Source organism: Nipponia nippon, unplaced genomic scaffold (genome assembly GCF_047370975.1).
Source record: "Nipponia nippon isolate SJK-2023a ecotype South Korea unplaced genomic scaffold, ASM4737097v1 scaffold_1, whole genome shotgun sequence".
Lineage (NCBI taxonomy): Eukaryota > Metazoa > Chordata > Aves > Pelecaniformes > Threskiornithidae > Nipponia > Nipponia nippon.
The window spans coordinates 30,763,257-30,782,253 of NW_028262290.1; positions in this window are offsets into that span (position 1 = coordinate 30,763,257).

Consider the following 18,997-nt stretch of genomic DNA (forward strand, 5'->3'; position numbering starts at 1 on the left):
CCCAAGAGCCCTTTGAGGTCTCCTGCATGGCAGCGGGTTGCACGCCAGGATCTCCCCTTGAGTAGGGACGCCTCTCAAGATTACTCCTCGAGGTTGAGAGATTCCTTGCCGCAACAGATCCTCGATAAGTGACTAATAGCATGTTAAACTTTGAAATCTTAGCTCAGTGATATAAAGGATTGATTGTGCACATATAATCCTTTAGACATAAACCGTTGACCAAGTCTGGGGCTAGGATTGGAGCCAGCCGCACCTAGACTCCTCTTTGAGAAGGAGTTTAGAAAGCAAGGGGCTCCTCTCTGAACCTCATGACTCAACGGGAGGGTCTCCCTGACAGTCTTGTCTGATCTTGTCCTCTATGCAGTAAATAATCAAGTGTATCTTGCTATCAAATCTCGTTAAACCACTGTCACATTTATTATCAAACTTTGTTATCAATAAATATATTGTTCTTACAAGTGCACTCACTCCATCCGCGACACCCCTGGAAGACCCAGGGAAAGCGACCGGTGGTGACTGTTGGAAGCAGCATTTGGTGGCCGATGGCCCGCTCCCCATGCCTTCAGCCATGAGGCAGGATGGTGTGCGCTGGGGGCCTGTGGCACGCAGCTGCCCTTTGGCCCGCTGGGGCCCGGCGTAGGCCCGTGGCTGCCCTGCGCGGAAGGAGGAGCGCTGGCAGGAGCTGGAGGTGTGGCAGGCTGAGCTGGGGGGCGAGCACCTCTGCTCCCATGAGCCGCATGGCTGGGCCCGGCCTGAAGGCCCTCCTGGGCACCAGGGCCATCAGGAGATGCAGAGCTCCTGCTCCCCTGAGGGAAACGGGCCCCTGGCCCTGGCAGCGGCCAGCCGCCAGATCGAGCCTCGGTCTTTGTGGCTGGGTCTACAGGACAGACCCCCCAACATGCCAGGCTGTGGCGGATGCTCTGTCCCAGGTGCCAGAGCCTGCAGGGGAAGACTTGGTGCCTCCTAGTAGCATCTCCAGCAGGCTGCTGGAGCAGAATGCCCACTTGCAGCATGCCCTGGAAGACCTGGAGAGGCAACGTGGTGCCCTCGAGGTGGAGAACTGCCTCCTGAGAAAGAGCAGCTCTCCAGAAGCGTGCAAGGAGGCAGAGAGGCTCCAGCAGAAAAGTGCTCAGCTAGCTGCTCTTACTAAGCAGCTGAAAGAAAGGTGCAGGCATCTGCAGGAGACCATCAAGCACCTGGTAAATATTGCAGTACCACTGCCCATCCAAAGCTCCAGTGAGGAACCTCAGCAGACGACTGGAGAAAGGAGAGAGGCTGCCAGAGCTTTGCTGGCACAGGCCCAGCAGCATGAAGTCTCACAGAAGGCGGCTGAGGAGCTTCAGGCTGAACTGGCTGCAGACGACGAGGGCTTATGTTGTGTGAGCACCCTCAGCCAAAGGTGTAAGGAGTTAGAAGCGCAGCTTATGGAGAAGGCAGATGAAAACACCAGACTGACTGAAGAAAATTCTCGCCTCCATGAGCAGATGCGCTGGGCAGAAAAGGTTCAAGGTGAAAATGCTGACCTGAAGGGGCAACTGATGCAAGGGGCAGAGAAGTGAAACTCTGCCGTCCAGGCCATCAGCTCTCTTCAAAGATAACTGGAATATGCGGAGCGCAAACTGAAAGACATGAGAGAAATGGCAGAAAGTGCTCATAGAGAAGTCAAAAGGGACCACAGAGAAGCCGCACAACTGTTTCGAGCCCAGGTGAGTGAACTGGAGAATGGGTTTCAGACCCCTCAGAGTCAGCTTGGGCAGAGGACAGTCCTTGGTCCTACCTTATTTCAGAGGAGGACCCCACAAGTGAGGCAGAAGAACTGGTAGTAGACAAACAGTCTGTCATCCTGCAGGCTCTGGGACAACAACTGGGAAAGCTTTGAACATTCCTAGCTCTCTACAGCTATGATCCTTGTGATGGTCCCAGTGAGCAGCCTGAACTAGTACTTCCTCTAATTGCTGGACAATACATTTATGTCTTTGGACAGGTGGATGAAGATGGCTGATCTGTGGGAGAGCTGGCAGATGGCACAAGAGGATTCATCCCCTCTAATTTTGCCAAAGAAGATTCCGATGAAGACCTGGAAAACGAGAACTGGGATGATCCTCATTATATTTTTGGTCTCTCGCCTGTTCCGGAGGAGGATGAAGATGACCTAGATGTGAGTGTCAAGGGCTAAAAAGCATAAATAAACGTAGCCTATACAAACCTCCAGAATATCTACAAAAGTGAATTTGTATTTGAAAATGGGTTTTTTTTAGACTTTCAGATTTTGTAGAATGGGGGGACCTCTAGAGGGCAGCAGGGGCTTCCAGTGGGCCCCAGCAAGGCCCGGATGAGGCCCCAGGACACTCTGGAGGGTAATTAGGGCCCTGCAAAGGCCCCTGGGGCTTTCCAGAGGGCAGCTCTGCCATGCCAGAGCACCACTGCTGCTAGCAGCGATGGGGACCCTCCTGTCAGGGCTGGTTGCTGTGCATGTTCTCACCATTGGGAGCAGAGAGCAGAGAGAAGCGAAACAGCGAGTGGCGTTGCCCAAGGGACCATCCGCATAGGCATCAATCATGCACCATGAAAGGATGTTTGTGGGGCACCACGAAGCCGAAGCCGCTGCTGCCCCTGTGTTTGCAGCCTGGAGGTAAACTGAATGAATGGGCTGAGCTTGGCCAGGGCTCTCCAGAGTGTCCTCGCACCCCTATCCCAGCCCAGTCCTGCAGGTCTTTTGGCTCAGAGATGCTTCTGCTAGCTTCCTGCGAGTGTTGCCCATTAAAACACTTCTGAGTGTGAAGCCTAATGCCTGGCCATATGACTGCTAATGGAGCACAGCTCGTGTGCACGTGTGTGCTAGTGCAAGTGCTGCTCACACACAAAGCACCCAGAGGAACACATGCTCGAGGACATCCCCTGTGCTTGTTGCTTGTGCTCCTTGGGAGCATTTCATGGACTGCTTCTTCCACAGGCTGCTTTTTTTCTGAAAAAGAGCGCCCCCTGCTCCACCCCTGTTGCTCCTCCTAGAAAATAAAGAGAGCACAGGCTTTCCTCTTTCCTGGACCATTGCACACCATACTCCTGTATGGCCTCCTTCCATGACCCTCGCTAGGCCTGCCAGCTTCACCTCCAGCCCTGGGGAGTGATGGAACAACAGATCCTGGAAACAACTTCCAACTTGTCCTGTGAAGGATGAGAAGGTGATGGGGAGTAGTCAGTGTGGATTTACCATCTAAGGCAATTCTGCCTTATTCTGTATCCCACATGAGGCAGGAAGGTCAGCTTACTCACAGCAAATGAACCTTCCAGGGGCCAGTGCTCAGAGGGTGTCCATCCCCTCCTGTGTTCCAGCTGGCCATTCATCCTGACAGAGAACTACAGTTCGAGCCTTACAGAGTCCTGAAAAACCCTCAGTTTTCTTCTGGTTTCACAGAATTTCCACCAGAAGCAAACCCCATTTTCCCTTACCCATTGAACTCCCTATGACTTATGCTGCCCCCCATTGTAGTACCCTCCCAGGGAATGCGGATCCCGCAGGGGTGAACTCACCCAGTACCAGCTCTGTCATATGCAGTAGCCATGCTCAACAGATCGGGAACCTGCAGAGTACCATCTGTGTTACCACATTATTACAAAAATGGATTTGCTTGCATTTTTGCTTTCTTCTAGTTTGTGTGTGGGTACCGGACAGAAGGCAGCAGAAGTATGCACTAGCTTAAACCCTTTTTTTATTGCCAGCAATAAAGGTGGCTCTCAGCTGGGAGCACGAGGAGGACCCCACGTTACAGCTCTTGATTCCTTATAGGTAAGCTGAAGACTGTTCACATAGTCATTTTTACAATTTACATAACCTATTGGCTTTGGCCATGACATCATCTGTTACCATTCACTTTTGAGCATTTCTACACACAAACTCTCCATGCAAGCGCACTTAATACGTATTTATTAGCTGAGTTTGCACAATTTTGTTGCCATTTTGCTGCTTTCAGATGGTTTGGTCTGGTTTCTTCTAGCAGCAAAACCCACTTGTATAGGTGAGGTCACTGTCAGTCAAGTCCTATTGTGCATGTCTTGGAAGACATCTTTACCTTGCAGCTTTACCTTCTGGAACACGTTGCACCTTTTCTTTGTGTGCTGGGAGGCCAGGACAGACTACGTAAGGCTGTATTGGGTCTGGCTTGGATGGAGTTAACTTTCCTCATAGCAGCCCTCAGAGTGCTGTGCTTTGTATTGGTAGCTAGAAAGGTGTTGATGACACACCAGTGTTTTGGCTACTGCTGAGCAGTGCTCCCACGGCATCACGGCCATCTCTCCAACATTCTCCCACCTCCAAAGGCCAGTAGGCTGGGGGTGGGCAAAAGGTTTGGAGGGGACATAGCCAGAACAGCTGACCCAAACTGACTAAAGGTATATTCCATACCATATGATGTTGTGCTCAACAATAAAAGCTGAGGAGGAGGACAAGGAGGAAGAGGAGGAGGGATGACATTTATTGAGGCGTTTGTCTTCTGAAGCAACTGCTATGCATTCTGAGGCCCTACTTCCCAGGCAGTTGCTGGACATTGCCTGCTGATGTGAAGAAAAAAATAAATCATTTTGCTTTTCTCTGCTCCTGCCTGTGGCCTTTGCTTTTCTATGTTAAACTGCCTTTATCTCAACCCATGAGTTTTTCTTCTTCTTTTCTCCCCTTTTCCCACTGAGGAAGGGGATTGAGAAAGCAGGTTGGCGGGTACCTGGCAGCCAGCCAAGGTTGACCCATGACATTGAAGTTATAATACAAACTGGAATAACTTCTTAATTTTGTACAAAGTTCCATACTTTGAAAACAATCAGCTGAAGTATGTGTGACACTCCATCCTTTTTCAAAGTAATGCAACATGATTGAAACAGGTATATATTATACATTATTAGGAAAAATACTTGGAGATAACACTGCCTTTTTATAGATGGGGGAGAATGAAAATGGAAGTGATTTTCAGTTCTGAATTTTGCATTTTATTATTTGCCTGCAGACAGTTATAAGACAAAAGTGCAAATAATTAAGGCACTGTAAGGCACATATTTAGCATGCATGCTATTTTGAAGTCTAATTGAGTTAGTGCTGTGGGGCGCCAAGTGAGTTTCAGAATTTCATTTCACTTCAAAGTAAATCTTTTTAAAAATTTTTATTTTTGCTGATCTTCTCATGAGGATTTGCAAAGTTATTTTGAAGACATACATTTTAGTATGCTTTGCAGTGTTAGATTTTAAAACAATAATGCACATGCACTGCTCTTGAATGTACCTTTGTGGATGTATTTAAAAAAAGTAATTATTTTTCAGTCTGAGCAAAAGAATCATAGAATCAAAGAATCATTTAGGTTGGAAAAGACCCTTAAGATCATCAAGTCCAACCGGTAACCTAACACTGCCAAGTCCACCAATAAACCATGTCCCTAAGCACCACATCTACATGTCTTTTAAATACCTCCAGGGATGGGGACTCCACCACTTCCCTGGGCAGTCTGCTCCAGTGCCTGACTACCCTTTCAGTGAAGAAGTTTCTCCTAATATCCAACCTAAGCCTGCCCTGGTGCAACTTGAGGCCGTTTCCTCTTGTCCTATCACTTGTTACTAGGGAGAAGAGACCGACCCCCACCTCACTATAACCTCCTTTCAGGTAGTTGTAGAGAGCAATAAGGTCTCCCCTCAGCATCCTCCAGACTAAACAACCCCAGCTCCCTCAGCCACTCCTCGCAAGACTTGTTCTCTAGACCCTTCACCAACTTTGTTGCCCTTCTTTGGACACACTCCAGCACCTCAATGTCCTTCTTGTAGTGAGGGGCCCAAAACTGAACACAATATTCGAGGTGTGGCCTCACCAGTGCTGAATACAGGGGGGCAATCACTTCCCTAGTTCTGCTGGCCATATTATTCCTGACAGAAGCCAGGATGCTATTGGCCTTCTTGGTCACGTGGGCACAATGCTGGCTCATATTCAGCCGGTTGTCAACCAACACCCCCAGGTCCTTTTCCACCGGGCAGCTTTCCAGCCACTCTTCCCCAAGTCTGTAGCATTGTGTGGGGTTGCTGTGACCCAAGTGCAGGACCCGGCACTTAGCCTTCTTGAATCTCATACAGTTGGCCTCGGCCCATTGATCCAGCCTGTCCAGGTCCCTCTGTAGGGCCTTCCTACCCTCCAGCAGATCAACACTTCCACCCAACTTGGTGCCATCTGCAAACTTACTGAGGGTGCACTCAATCCCCTTGTTCAGATCATTGATAAAGATATTAAACAGAACTGGCCCCAACACTGAGCCCTGGGGAACACCACTTGTGACCGGCTGCGAACCGGATTTAACTCCATTCACCACAACTCTTTGGGCCTGGCCATCCAGCCATTTTTTTACCCAGCAAAGAGTACACTCGTCCAAGCCATGAGCAGCCAGTTTCTCCAGGAGAATGCTGTGGGAAACCATCTCAAAGGCTTTACTAAAGTCCAGGTAGACAACATTCAAAGCCTTTCCCTTATCCACTCAGCGGGTCACCTTGTCATAGAAGGAGATCAGGTTAGTCAAGCAGGACCTGCCTTTCATAAACCCACGCTGACTGGACCTGATCCCCTGGTTGTCCTGTACATGCCACGTGATGGCACTCAGGATGATCTGCTCCATAACCTTCCCCAGCACTGAGGTCAGGCTGACAGGCCTGTAGTTTCCCGGATCCTCCTTCCGGCTGTTCTTGTAGATGGGCATCACATTTGTTAACCTCCAGTCAACTGGGACCTCCTCGGTTAGCCAGGACTGCTGGTAGATGATGGAAAGTGACTTGGTGGGCACTTCCACCATCTCCCTCAGAACCCTTGGGTGGATCCCATCTGGCCCCATAGACTTGTGTGTGTCTAAGTGGTGTAGCAGGTTGCTAACCATTTCCCCTTGGATTATGGAGGCTTCATTCTGCTCCTCATCCCTGTCTTCCAGCTCAGGGGGCTGGGTGCCCTGAGAACAATTGGTGTGACTATTAAAGACTGAGGCAAAGAAGGCATTAACTACCTCAGCCTTTACTTCATCCTCTGTCACTACATTTCCCCCCTCATCCAATAAAGGATGGAGTTTCTCCTTAGCTCCCCTTTTGTTGCAAATGTATTTATAGAAACATTTTTTGTTGTCTTTTACAGCAGTTGCCAGTTTAAGTTCCAGCTGGGCTTTGGCCTTCCTAATCTTCTCCCTGCATAACCTCACAACATCCTTATAGTCCTCCTGAGTTGCCTGCCCCTTCTTCCAAAGGTCGTAAACTCTCCCTTTTTTTCCTGAGTTCCAGCCAAAGCTCTCTGTTCAGCCAGGCCAGTCTTCTTCCCCCCCAGCGCATCTTTCGGCACATGGGGACGGCCTGCTCCTGCACCTTTAAGATTTCCTTCTTGAAGAGTATCCAGCCTTCCTGGACTCCTTTGACCTTCAGGACTGCCTCCCAAGGGACTCTGTCAACCAGGCTCCTGAACAGGTCAAAGTCTGTCCTCTGAAACTCCAAGGTGGCAGTTCTGATGACCCCCCTCCTTACTTCTCCAAGAATCCAAAACTACCCTTTCATGACTACTATGCCCAAGGCATCCTCCAACTGTCACATCACCCACCAGGCCTTCTCTATTCACAAACAAGAGGTCCAGTGGGGCGCCTTCCCTAGTTGCTTCCCTCACCAGCTGTGTCAGGAAGTGATCTTCCATACGCTCCAGGAACCTCCTAGACTGTTTCCTCTCTGCTGTACTGTATTTCCAGCAAAGAGCTGGTAAGTTGATGTCCCCCACGAGTGTTTGTATTCGCGATTGTGAGACTTTTCCCAGCTGCTTATAGAATACTTCATCTACCTCCTCATCCTGGTTAGGTGGTCTATAACAGACTCCCACCATGGTATCTACCTTGTTGGCCTTCCCCCTGATTCTTACCCATAAACACTCAACCCTCTCATCACCATCGTTTAGTTCTAGGCAATCAAAACACTCCCTAACGTACAAGGCTTCCCCACTGCCTCTCCTTCCTTGCCTATGCCTTCTGAAGAGTTTATAGCCATCCATTGCAGCACTCCCGTTGTGCTAGTCATCCCACCATGTTTCTGTGATGGCAACTAAGTCATAGGTTTCCTGCTGCACAATGGCTTCCAGCTCCTCCTGTTTGTTGCCCATGCTGCATGCTTTGGTGTAGATGCACTTCAGTTGGGCTATTGCTCCTGCCACCTTTTTGGGGGAAGAAGCCCTAATTCCTATGTGACCATTCTCAGGCGCTTCCATGGTTTCTAACACATCCATAGCCCCTCCATCTTTGCTGCTGCATGGATCTCCATCCCATACCTCTACTGAGGGGGCAGACTGAAGTGCCTCGCTAGCACACCATCCCTCAAATATTGGCGTGCCCCCCCGCCCCCGGTTTATCTCTAGCGAGCCTGGTTTTACCCCCTTCCCCCTTCAACTCTAGTTTAAAGCTCTTTCAATGAGCCCTGCTAACTCCTGTGCAAGGATCCTTTTCCCCCTTGGAGACAGATGTACCCCATCTGTCGCCAGCAGGCCTAGTGTAGTGTAAACTGACCCATATTCAAAAAACCAAAATTGTGCTGGAGACACTAAGCTCAGAGCCAGGTATTGAGACAGAAGAGTTTTGGTATGCTCCACACCTTATGTAAGCATTATTGTTCTAACAACTGTGTCACAGATACTGAGATAATGAAAGCCAATATTCTAAAAATCTAGAAAAAAATTATTAAATGTTAGTTTTAAAGTCTGCTGTAGTCAATTGGAAGGTAACCTCCTGATTTCATTGTAGTTTGAAGTCTAGAATTTCAAAGTTATTTAGACATTTAGTGAATACATTTGTGAAGTGAAAAAGTTTTTGATTTGACAGAGACTTTCACGTGATTCAAAGGATTAAATTATGTGCTCATTCTGAGTGTATTTATGGGCAATCTTCTCCATTGACCAAAGTTAGGCACCTAAAATTAGGCCTTATCTAAATCTGCTCTCTGAAGTCCTGTATACAGAGTCATTTAACCTACAGTTAAATTTTTAAATGGTTTTTAAGATCTGGGCCAAAGTGTTCTAGGTTTTCAGATATTTTTAACCTGCTATAACACAAAGCTAAACTTTGTTTGCAGTAATTTTACCTCCCTTAGCCCAGCATTGGCATTCACCTGATGCAATCTCAGTCTGAAGGTTACACTGACACATGCCATCCTTTTTTGTAAGGTGGGTTTTCAGCTGGGTTAATACCCTGCAGGGGTTAATCTCACTGTTGCATCAGGGGGGAATCAGTATCATCACAGGGAAAAGGGTTGTGGACTAGTAGAAGTGGGATGACGGCAATGCTGACCTAAATTGGCATAAACTGACACTGAACAGCACTGACAGAGCCCTGATTTCACAGCATATTTATAAATTTGGTTACTTATACTGTGGGTTTTGGCCTCTCTGGGCTTTTGCTATACATAAAATATGTATGTACAAGTTATATCAGAAGTTAGAGGAGCTTGAGATACCAAAGGCAAATTGGTGAAATACTTTGAAATCCATAATTTCACTAGAACTAAGACTTCAGCCCAAATCCATTTTCTCTGATTGAGTAAAATGCAGAATAAAGAAAGAATGCATTTTAAACTTCATATGTAGGAACTAAAATTGAAAATTATTGAACACACTATTTGTGGTAGAAAACTTTTCTCTTAATGGAGAAGTAATAACATTTTTTTATATATATAATATTATTTTTCCCAAGAAAATAACATTTAAGAAATTCCATCATGAAAACAATACGTTAAAACTCATTCCTATTAGCTGTCAGATTTATTTATCTAAATGAAGTACAGTGGAAGGTGGTTGCCATAGCTACAGCAGAGCTCTGGAATAATTTTGCTTCTTCTTAATTGTTGCATATTTGTATACAAACAGCATAAGAACATCTTACATTTTGAGTCTGAGATCTTAAAGCCACAAGAAAAACTTTGAATTTGAATCTCCTGCTGGTAGAAGTGTACCCTATAAAAGGAAACATGATGAATGAAAGCTTGTCACTATAGAAAGTTGTCAGTAGTTGTCTGCATAAAATAATTTTTTTTTTCTTTGTAATATGCAGATTAAGAATCTTGCACTATATTTACCTCTGCAATCTTTATAATCACAGAATCATAGAATAGTTTGGGTTGGAAGGGACCTTTAAAGGTCATCTAGTCCATCCCCCCTGCAATGGGCAGGGACATCTACAACTAGATCAGGTTGCTCAGAGCCCCATCCAGCCTGGCCTTGAATGTTTCCAAGGATGGGGCATCTACCACCTCTCTGAGCAACCCGTTCCAGTGTTTCACCACCCTCATAGTAAAGAACTTCTTCCTTATATCTAGTCTAAATCTACCTTCTTTCAGTTTATAACCATTACCCCTTGTTCTATCACAACAGGCCCTGCTAAAAACTCTGTCCCCACCTTTCTTATAAGCCCCCTTTAAGTATTGAAAGGCTGCAATAAGGTCTTCCTGGAGCCTTCTCTTCTCCAGGCTGAACGACCCCAACTCTCTCAGCCTTTCTTCATAGATGTGTTCTATCCCTCTGATCATTTTTGTGGCCCTCCTCAGGACCCACTATAACAAATCCATGCCTTTCCAGTGCTGAGGGCTCCAGAGCTGGATGCAGTACTCCAGCTGGGATCTCGCGAGAGCAGAGTAGAGGGACAGAATCGCCTCCCTCAACATCAGACTTTGGAAAGTCGAAATACCTATAGAATTTTTTCCAGGAAAATCACATCGAATCTTACATTCTCAGAAGAATTGCAGTGGATCAGATGGGTAGAAAGAGCAACTCTTCTTCAAAGCTTCCGGTGACATATGGCATCTGATTTTTGCCTAGTTAATGTAATCATTTTCCATTTCTTTAACAAAATAATGCTACTAGAAATGTACTTTCAACTTGTTCAGTGAAATATTTATTCTTACAATTGAATGCAGACATTAAATAGGCTCATCATGAAAAGGGAAAAGACAGTATTGAATTTTAATAAAGATTTTATGACATTTTGCACTAATATTATTCTTATACTTGTCAAGCAGCCATGGAGATCAGCACAGCTATACTCATTCAGAGAACAGTGAACTCACACATATTGGTGTTAAGGCCAGTATTCTCATATCTGAGGATCAAAAGTTAATGACCTAACTTCATAACCAGGCATTGCATTGAAACAATTCCTTGGGGGTTTAGACATTTTTAAGTGGTTCTACAGTCTCAGGACTAGTCAGAGGTAGGTATGAGCAGAATACAAAAACACAACTCTCTCTTCTGACACATTGTGGGTAATAATATGTAATATAAATGTGCTAAGGCCTTCTACCCTTCCTTCACCCCTTTTTAGTTAAAAGAATCAGGGAACATAAGAACATATAAACTGCATTTCAGTTTAATGGAGGGTCATTAACCTCTTCTCCTTATTTTTTTCCGAACATCAACAGAAGACCACTTGTAATCATGCAGGTTACATGACTGAGTACAACAGAAGGCCTCTATCATGGATTATCAGAAGATCCTGGTATTTTTCCCTGACCTATGTATAACATATCTTTAGTTGGAATAAGAATCTATCTTCTTCACATTCTCAGTTGACTAAAGTCTATTTAAGACTTCCCTTGTGTATCAAAATTTAATCCCGTCTCTAGCCTGGGAGTCCAAGGAGTTAACTGTTCCCACTGCCTTCCAGTGTCTGCAATATCTTCCCATGGATGCTCTGTTTCTGTCACAATCCATCATAGAATTCTCCCACTTTATGACTTTACTGAGTACTTTTCCAGAGTAACGATATCAGGGTTTGGTCCATACCAATCTATGTGAACTGAAAAACTGCTGGTGATACACAATCACAATCCAGTATTTCTATTTCCTAAGTAACCTTGCAAAACTGAAATCCTGCTGTGGCTTTATGCAGTTACACAAACACAAAGCTTAAATGAGACCCAGCTTTCTAGAGTTTAAAATATCCAATTATAGCAATTATAATCAATTTGGAAATTGGCAGACTTCCAAAAGCTGTTTTCTGTTATATCAAACAGAACAGAACTTTTTCTTCTTTGTATTCAGGAAGAGACTTATTTAGTAGGGACAGCAAACTACTGATTCTCTCCTCTCTGGCTCACAGAACATCTGAACTCTACCAAAAATAACATATGACTTTCAAGGATTTTATGATCTACTTTTGTACAGATTTTTGACATCTACTACACTATATTAAAATATAGGTTTCATTGTAATTGGAATTTTATACATACATACTACCAGAGTATAAAACTTATACTAAAAAAAGTAATAGTCTTCATTTCACACCTACTGATTTTGATCTTACTGAGAAAAATTCACTCATTATTTTATTTGCTCATGGATTTAATCATTCATTTACTGGCAGTGCAGTTTAAACAAATTGAAATGAGATATTCAAACATATCTGTCTCAGATGTTAATTTATAGTATTTCAGAATCTGGATGATTTGCTCTTTAATAGCTCTTTTCTCTTCATGAATTCTATATTTATGACCCAAAAGCTGATTTCATAGCACTCAAGAATAATGAGGTTAGTAAGACATAATTTTTAAAGGTAGACGACTTCTTACCTTTTAACAATGTTTTTGAGTTAATCTTGTGGTTTTCATATGATTGTGAAAGTAAAAGCTAAAAAATTATGTCAAAGAACACAAAACTGACTATGTAAACTCAGAGCAGCACTACCAGGCCTATGTAGACCTTTTTTGGGATACACAGCACTCTTGTAATAGAGTTGATTGTTCAGCACCTTGCAAAGCTAGATTTACAGCAAATGATGCTTTCCTTCTTAGGATGTGAAGTCGAATTTATGAGTACTGTGTTCATGTATTCCCAGTCAAGACATCCCTATGTTATATACTTTCTACTATCTTTCTAGCCTTATTGTGTCATTTTGATTAAGTCCTTCTCTGACTTGCATTACAGCAATGACAGAAGTTTCAGTCAAGAAAAAAGTTTCATTATTCTGGCTTCTGTAGAAACAGAACCAAAACATCTCCGTTCCAAAGCAACGTTTCATCATTTCTACTGGCAATTACTTGTCTCTTGCACTCTGTGGTCATATTCTCCTCGTTCATGGCTGTATCTCTTTTGCAATTCATTATATTTTTCATTATAGTTCATTAATTCATTGTATTTCTCCCCCTCTTTTGCTTCTAAGGGATTAGATCATAGCTCCATTCAGAATTCTCATTATTAATCTCAAATATATGGCCTCGAACTTTACATCTTTACAATCCACCTCATCCCTATTACTCAGGTTTCCAAGATATCTTTTGTCATCTTGCTATGTATAGATGATTAAAATTTGTGTCATCAATACCCTTCATTGTACTTTCATACTTTGATCATCATTGAAAGTATTTTTCAAAACATTTCCAGAATTGACTCTTTAGGACACCACTTGTAAACATCCAGCCCATAAGTTCTCTTTTTCAGGATCAGCAATGACTTCCAACATGCATTAGGTATTTTAAATATCCTACAGTTCTTGTATTAGGTTACATTTTCAATGCCTTCACACACACACACAAATTACTCTGAATAATACCAGGTTGCATATCTCAGTGTCTTTTATATATATTTTTTATATCATTTCTTAGTATCAGCAGTATGTCTTGTTTGTTGAACATGTCTTTTGCCAAAAATCATTGTGCTTTTATTTTTTTTTCCTTTTGTTCCTATTAAGGCTCAGATTCCACATCAAATGTCATGAGTGTATTAACATACTACCATGAATCAGCTAAGCTATTAAAACTGGATACCTGCGTACAAGGCAACTTTAATTCTCTGTTAAGAAAATGCAGATAAGCAAAGTCAGTTCTATTTGAATTTTCCACGGCGTTAGGGACATTTAATCAGATGCAACAGGTAAATTCAACAGATTTTTTTTTAATAAGGCCTTCCCATGGACTGAATGAGTTAAGTGTTTAGAAACCAGTCCTGGGGCATTTTAGCAGCACTTTTCCACACACCATAATGTATGAATTCCAAATAATCAGGGTTTATGTCATTTCTTGAAGCTTTACACACCCAGCAGCAGTATTTCTGGTGATGACGTACTAGTACTGTAATGAAACTTTGACCCTTTATTCCTTTCTGATAGTCTCTCTTTTCAGTCCAGCTACTAACGTAGAAATATTAAGAGTCAATTGGGGATCATATGAGGGGTTAATTAACACCTTCTTATATTTGAAAATAACTTCTCAAGGCATTCTACTTTTCTAATTGAAAGCATTGCTTAACATGCTTTATTATTTGCTGCTTTTCTTTCAGAGAAAGACTACTGTAATGATTTCTTCGAAGAATTAAGCACCTTAATTTAAGTAATGTTTCAGGAAAACATACATTTAGTGACTAAATAGAGCAACATAATTCAGAAGTAAATGGATGGTTAATAAACCTTTCAATTTAACTATCAACAAATTTTAATTATATTTCCAAGTTAACCTTCATAAAAGTTGTCACAGGCTTATTTGCACAGTAAAAACAGACAGAACATTTTAATATGAAACAGTACATTCATGAAAGGTTATTAAAAAAGTTAGTACTTGAACTGTTAAACAGATTCACAGTACACTAGAAAAAAAGAAAATATGAATTATTAAACTTTGTAAAGCGTATCATTAGTTCTAATTTTAATAAATTATACTAAGGCAACTAACAAATATAAACACATTATATATATAAGTGCATACATGCAGAGAAAAAAACTCCTACTTTATTACTTTTTCAGCTGTAGCATTGGTAGCAAGAAGAATAGAGAGAAAAACAAGCAAGTCATAGTCCACTTGAGATCAAATTAACAAACCTTTGGACAGAGGTATGCTGGATATGCTCTACATTATGCAATTTGGCTGAGAAAGACACATACATTTTAAAATGTGGAAAAGAGTGTGACTCTGCCCCCACTGAAATAAGTGGAGACTCCTACTGACTTCAGTGGGATTAGAAGAAAGCAATGATTTTTATCAGCTTTATTAGAGTTTTGTCAGAAACCCCTTGGACAAGAGGCAAACTGTTCAGTAATGAATACTGAAAATAACTACATACATTCAACGATCATTTAACAGTTAAGTTTTCAAATTAAAAAAAAAATGACTGGGAATAGCTGATAGTAAACAGTTAAAGCATTTGTTCTATTTTGCTTTTAGTCTAATTTCCCTCATCACCTTTGGTGGCATTGCTAAGCAAACACTTCCATTTTAGAAGAGGAGAAGGAAGAATTGGTAGAGAAGGTCCTCTTAGAAAACTGCATGAACACCTCAGAAAAAGTGAAAGGCAGTATTAGTGGGGGAAAAAGTAAAAATCTTTCTAAGTTGGAATTTCCCTTGTTCTTATTTTCAGAGTTTTCTTTACTTTGGTGTGAAGTGTCAGAGAAAAAAGGAATAAAGAAAAGGAAAACCAAGTGGAGTGCCCTTCTTACACAAACACCTACTTTTCCTTCCAACAAGAATAACATAAAAATTCCTAACTATTCCATGCATGATAGTATGGATGTAGCAACCTTTTATACTAGTAGCAGAAGAAATTTTCACCCTTTGAACCACCTCATAACTGGATTCTTAAAGAGGTCTTCTACTCTTAAAGAGTCATTTACATCTACATTACCCAAGAATCAGTCTGTGATGTCCCTTGAGAAGTCGTGAATAATAATGTTATGCAAACGATGCTGGAAATGAAGGATACTAATGTACTCAGAATTCTCTGTGTATTTAGAAGTAATATTAAACAAGTATGAAGTATACTGTTACACAGTAAAAAAAGTATGTTGTGTAATGAAGTCTTGGACTGTGATCTATCAGTGCTTGAACAACAAACTAAAAATTTGCCATTTGCCTCTTTGAAGGACCAGCAGCTGAACATCACACCTCTTCCTTCCCACCACAGATATTATAATAATGCTTTGAATATCAAATAAATTTTTAAGCATCTATATCTTCCATCAGTCACACAGGTTCAATATCAGGAAGCATCACCTTGAAAAAAGTTCCAACCACGCAGCCTCTTACCAGAAGAAATAGTAAAACACTTAGGTATAAGGCAGAGATTAAATCCAGTTCTTAAAATATTCAGAAGGATAATCATAAATAAGCACCTCAGTGTCCACTTGGTACCAGATGTGTCTTTTGTGTTAATGTTTATTTGGATGCGGGACCTATAAAGTAATTTGCTATTGCCAGAGCATGTATTAAGGTCATGTTTATCATCAGTTGCTCATAAAAAAGCCTACATATATTCTTCATTAATTCAGTAGGATCTCTTGTTAAAAAAAAAAAAAAAGACAAAACAAACCTAACATAAAAATTAAGATTAGCCATACTAGAATAAAGATCAAAGTCAAGTCCATCCATCCCAATATTTTAACTCCTATGGTAGTCATCAGCAGAATCCTAAAGATTATAATGACAGGGTAAATGCACAGGAGTACTTTATTATAACATTCTCCCCACTTCCGGAGGCCATTAGTGAACATTAGTGTTGTTTAAGCAGTTTTCCTCCTGTTGGAATCAAGGTTGAAGTCAGTCATCAGCATGCCAGACTCTGTGTCCTACTTGCCATATCACAAGGTGCCTCCCTTGTAGTTTAGCTTCTACAACATATCTAGCATTCAGTTAGCAACAACAAGGAAGGTGTACAGAGATACTTTGCACACTGTTTGCATGCACTGCATGTGCACCTATCTAGGACAAGCAACTGCAGTGAACTTCATTGCTGGTAAACATTTAATATGGACATACAACACAAGAACTGTACTGGATTATGCTAGGTAAAACTCCAGTCCCTTCTTCTTTGTGCTGCACCAGTCACTAAGGTGTATATAACTTTTGCATCCAGTAGCCTTCAGTGATTAGGTTTTTTGCCCTCTTGATTTGTTCCATGTAAACTTTGGGATTTATACCATCTCATGGCAATGAGTTCCACAGCATTGTGGGTCACTTTAGATTGTTTGGAGCAAATTACCTGATAAATGATTGTATTAAAATAAATAAGCATTAATATCCATCTTTAAAATTAATGACAGAATTTGACTTGCAAGCCCAAATAAACAAACATCATGGCATGGATAAGAAGGTAAAAATCAATGTCTTCAAGAGTATGTATTTGTGATCTAATAAGCAAATAATTATATATTTACAAAAGTGTTGAAGATTCATATTTAATTTTCAAAATTAAAAGAAAAAAAGAAAGAAAATATAAACAGATTTCTCTGTGCTGACTTGAGGTGTATCTGGTTCAATTTTTCTTAAGTGAAAAACAGAAGCAGGAGGGAGAATCAGCAACATTTTTGTAAGATGATCTGGAATTAATATCATGCAATATATAGAATAAATATCCAAGATAAACCATCAAGCACAAAATGTAGGAGTTATATGCTGTAAAAAGTGTCACAGAATGAAGATCTATCAGGAAACTGACTTTAAAATAAATCCATAAAAAAACCCCCAAACAAACAAGAAACCATACTTTCCTTTTCCAGATAAAAATGTCCATGGATATACTATCACAGACGAGTAGTTTGCAAATCAACTCTATCTTCATTTCACTCGTCTGTAAAAGGATTGCCTTTGTTAATGCAGAGATGGGTTATGCTAGTCTCATTGACACCTTAGGCAATATTAGTAGAACTATATTCTCTAGGAAATTATTCCTTTTTCTAATTGACCTCACTATCGCAACTTTTTGTATTAACATGTAAATTAATATTTCCTGTTTGAGTTTCAGGTTATTACTCTCGCTTTTATCACCTTTAATCATCTTAAATAATTCCTCCCCATCTTCTTTGTTGCCACCTATTCAATTTTTATAGGCACTTATATCCCACTAACCAATCCATCCCTCCTCTTCTTCACCTTTTTTCTCACATCCCTCTTCCCTCACACCTCTCTGTAATTCATACTAATGTTTTTGTCATATTAATATCTTAGTGTCCTAATAACAAATTTGCTAGTCTTTTAAAAGGAAATACAAGAGCAAAGAACAACACTTCAAAGACATTACAATCACACTGCACAGAATAACTACAGATAGGAATTACTACTTTGAGCAGAGAAGTTTTTTAAGGAATGTTAATAATGGTTGAAACCAAACTAACACTTGCACCCTCCGAAGATGGGTGCGGCATTTTACTGTCAGGGAGTGGCATCTTCCCTGTTCCAGCAGGTATCTGAGAGTCACCCCAGCAAAGAGAAGGGCAGTGTCCCCTCCTGCAAGGTACAATGGGCCCAAGCAAGGTTAGCAGAGCAGGGCTGGTGACAGGAATGAGTCCTGTCAACAACCCAATGATCACCGTACAAAAGTAAGGTGACAAAAAGGACCTGAGGTCAACCCGGGAAGTCCAGTCAACAAGACAAGAATGCCAGGGATCTAGCTGGGCAGAGTCTACTTGCAGCATGGCTCAAGTGAATACTGGGGGAATGAGACTAAGCTGAAACAGACTCCCCAGACCCATGGGCAGGGGTGTGGGTGCAGGTCCAGGTGAGGCTGTTCAGGGACATTAGTGCCTGTCACTGCGCTCTGGGCCCTGTTATTTTTTATACTTTACAATATCCAGTAGTTTAAAAAAAAAATCTGTTTTCTCACCTTATATATATTTTCCCCACTTTTTTTCCTTGTGCTTATGCTTTTGTGCTTTATTTTATTATGATTTCTTAGTTAGTCTTTAAACATAAACATTCAAATTTTGCCTGTTATAGTAAAACCCTTATATATTTGAAGGTATTGGTTAGTGCCTCGTAAACAGTCAGACAGAAAAAAATGCTACTGCAATAATGACTTCAAACTTGAATGTATGACCTCAAAAACCAAGCTGGTAAATTAAGGATTTTTTTTATTTATATTAAAGAACTAAATGAAGATTAATTCCATTACTTCTGATTTTTATATTGGCTAGCATTTTCATGTAGATTGATGATAAATTGTCTTCTTGTTGCCAGAGTATGTGGCTATTCTGACACATCAGTAGCTAAGCCATGGATCACC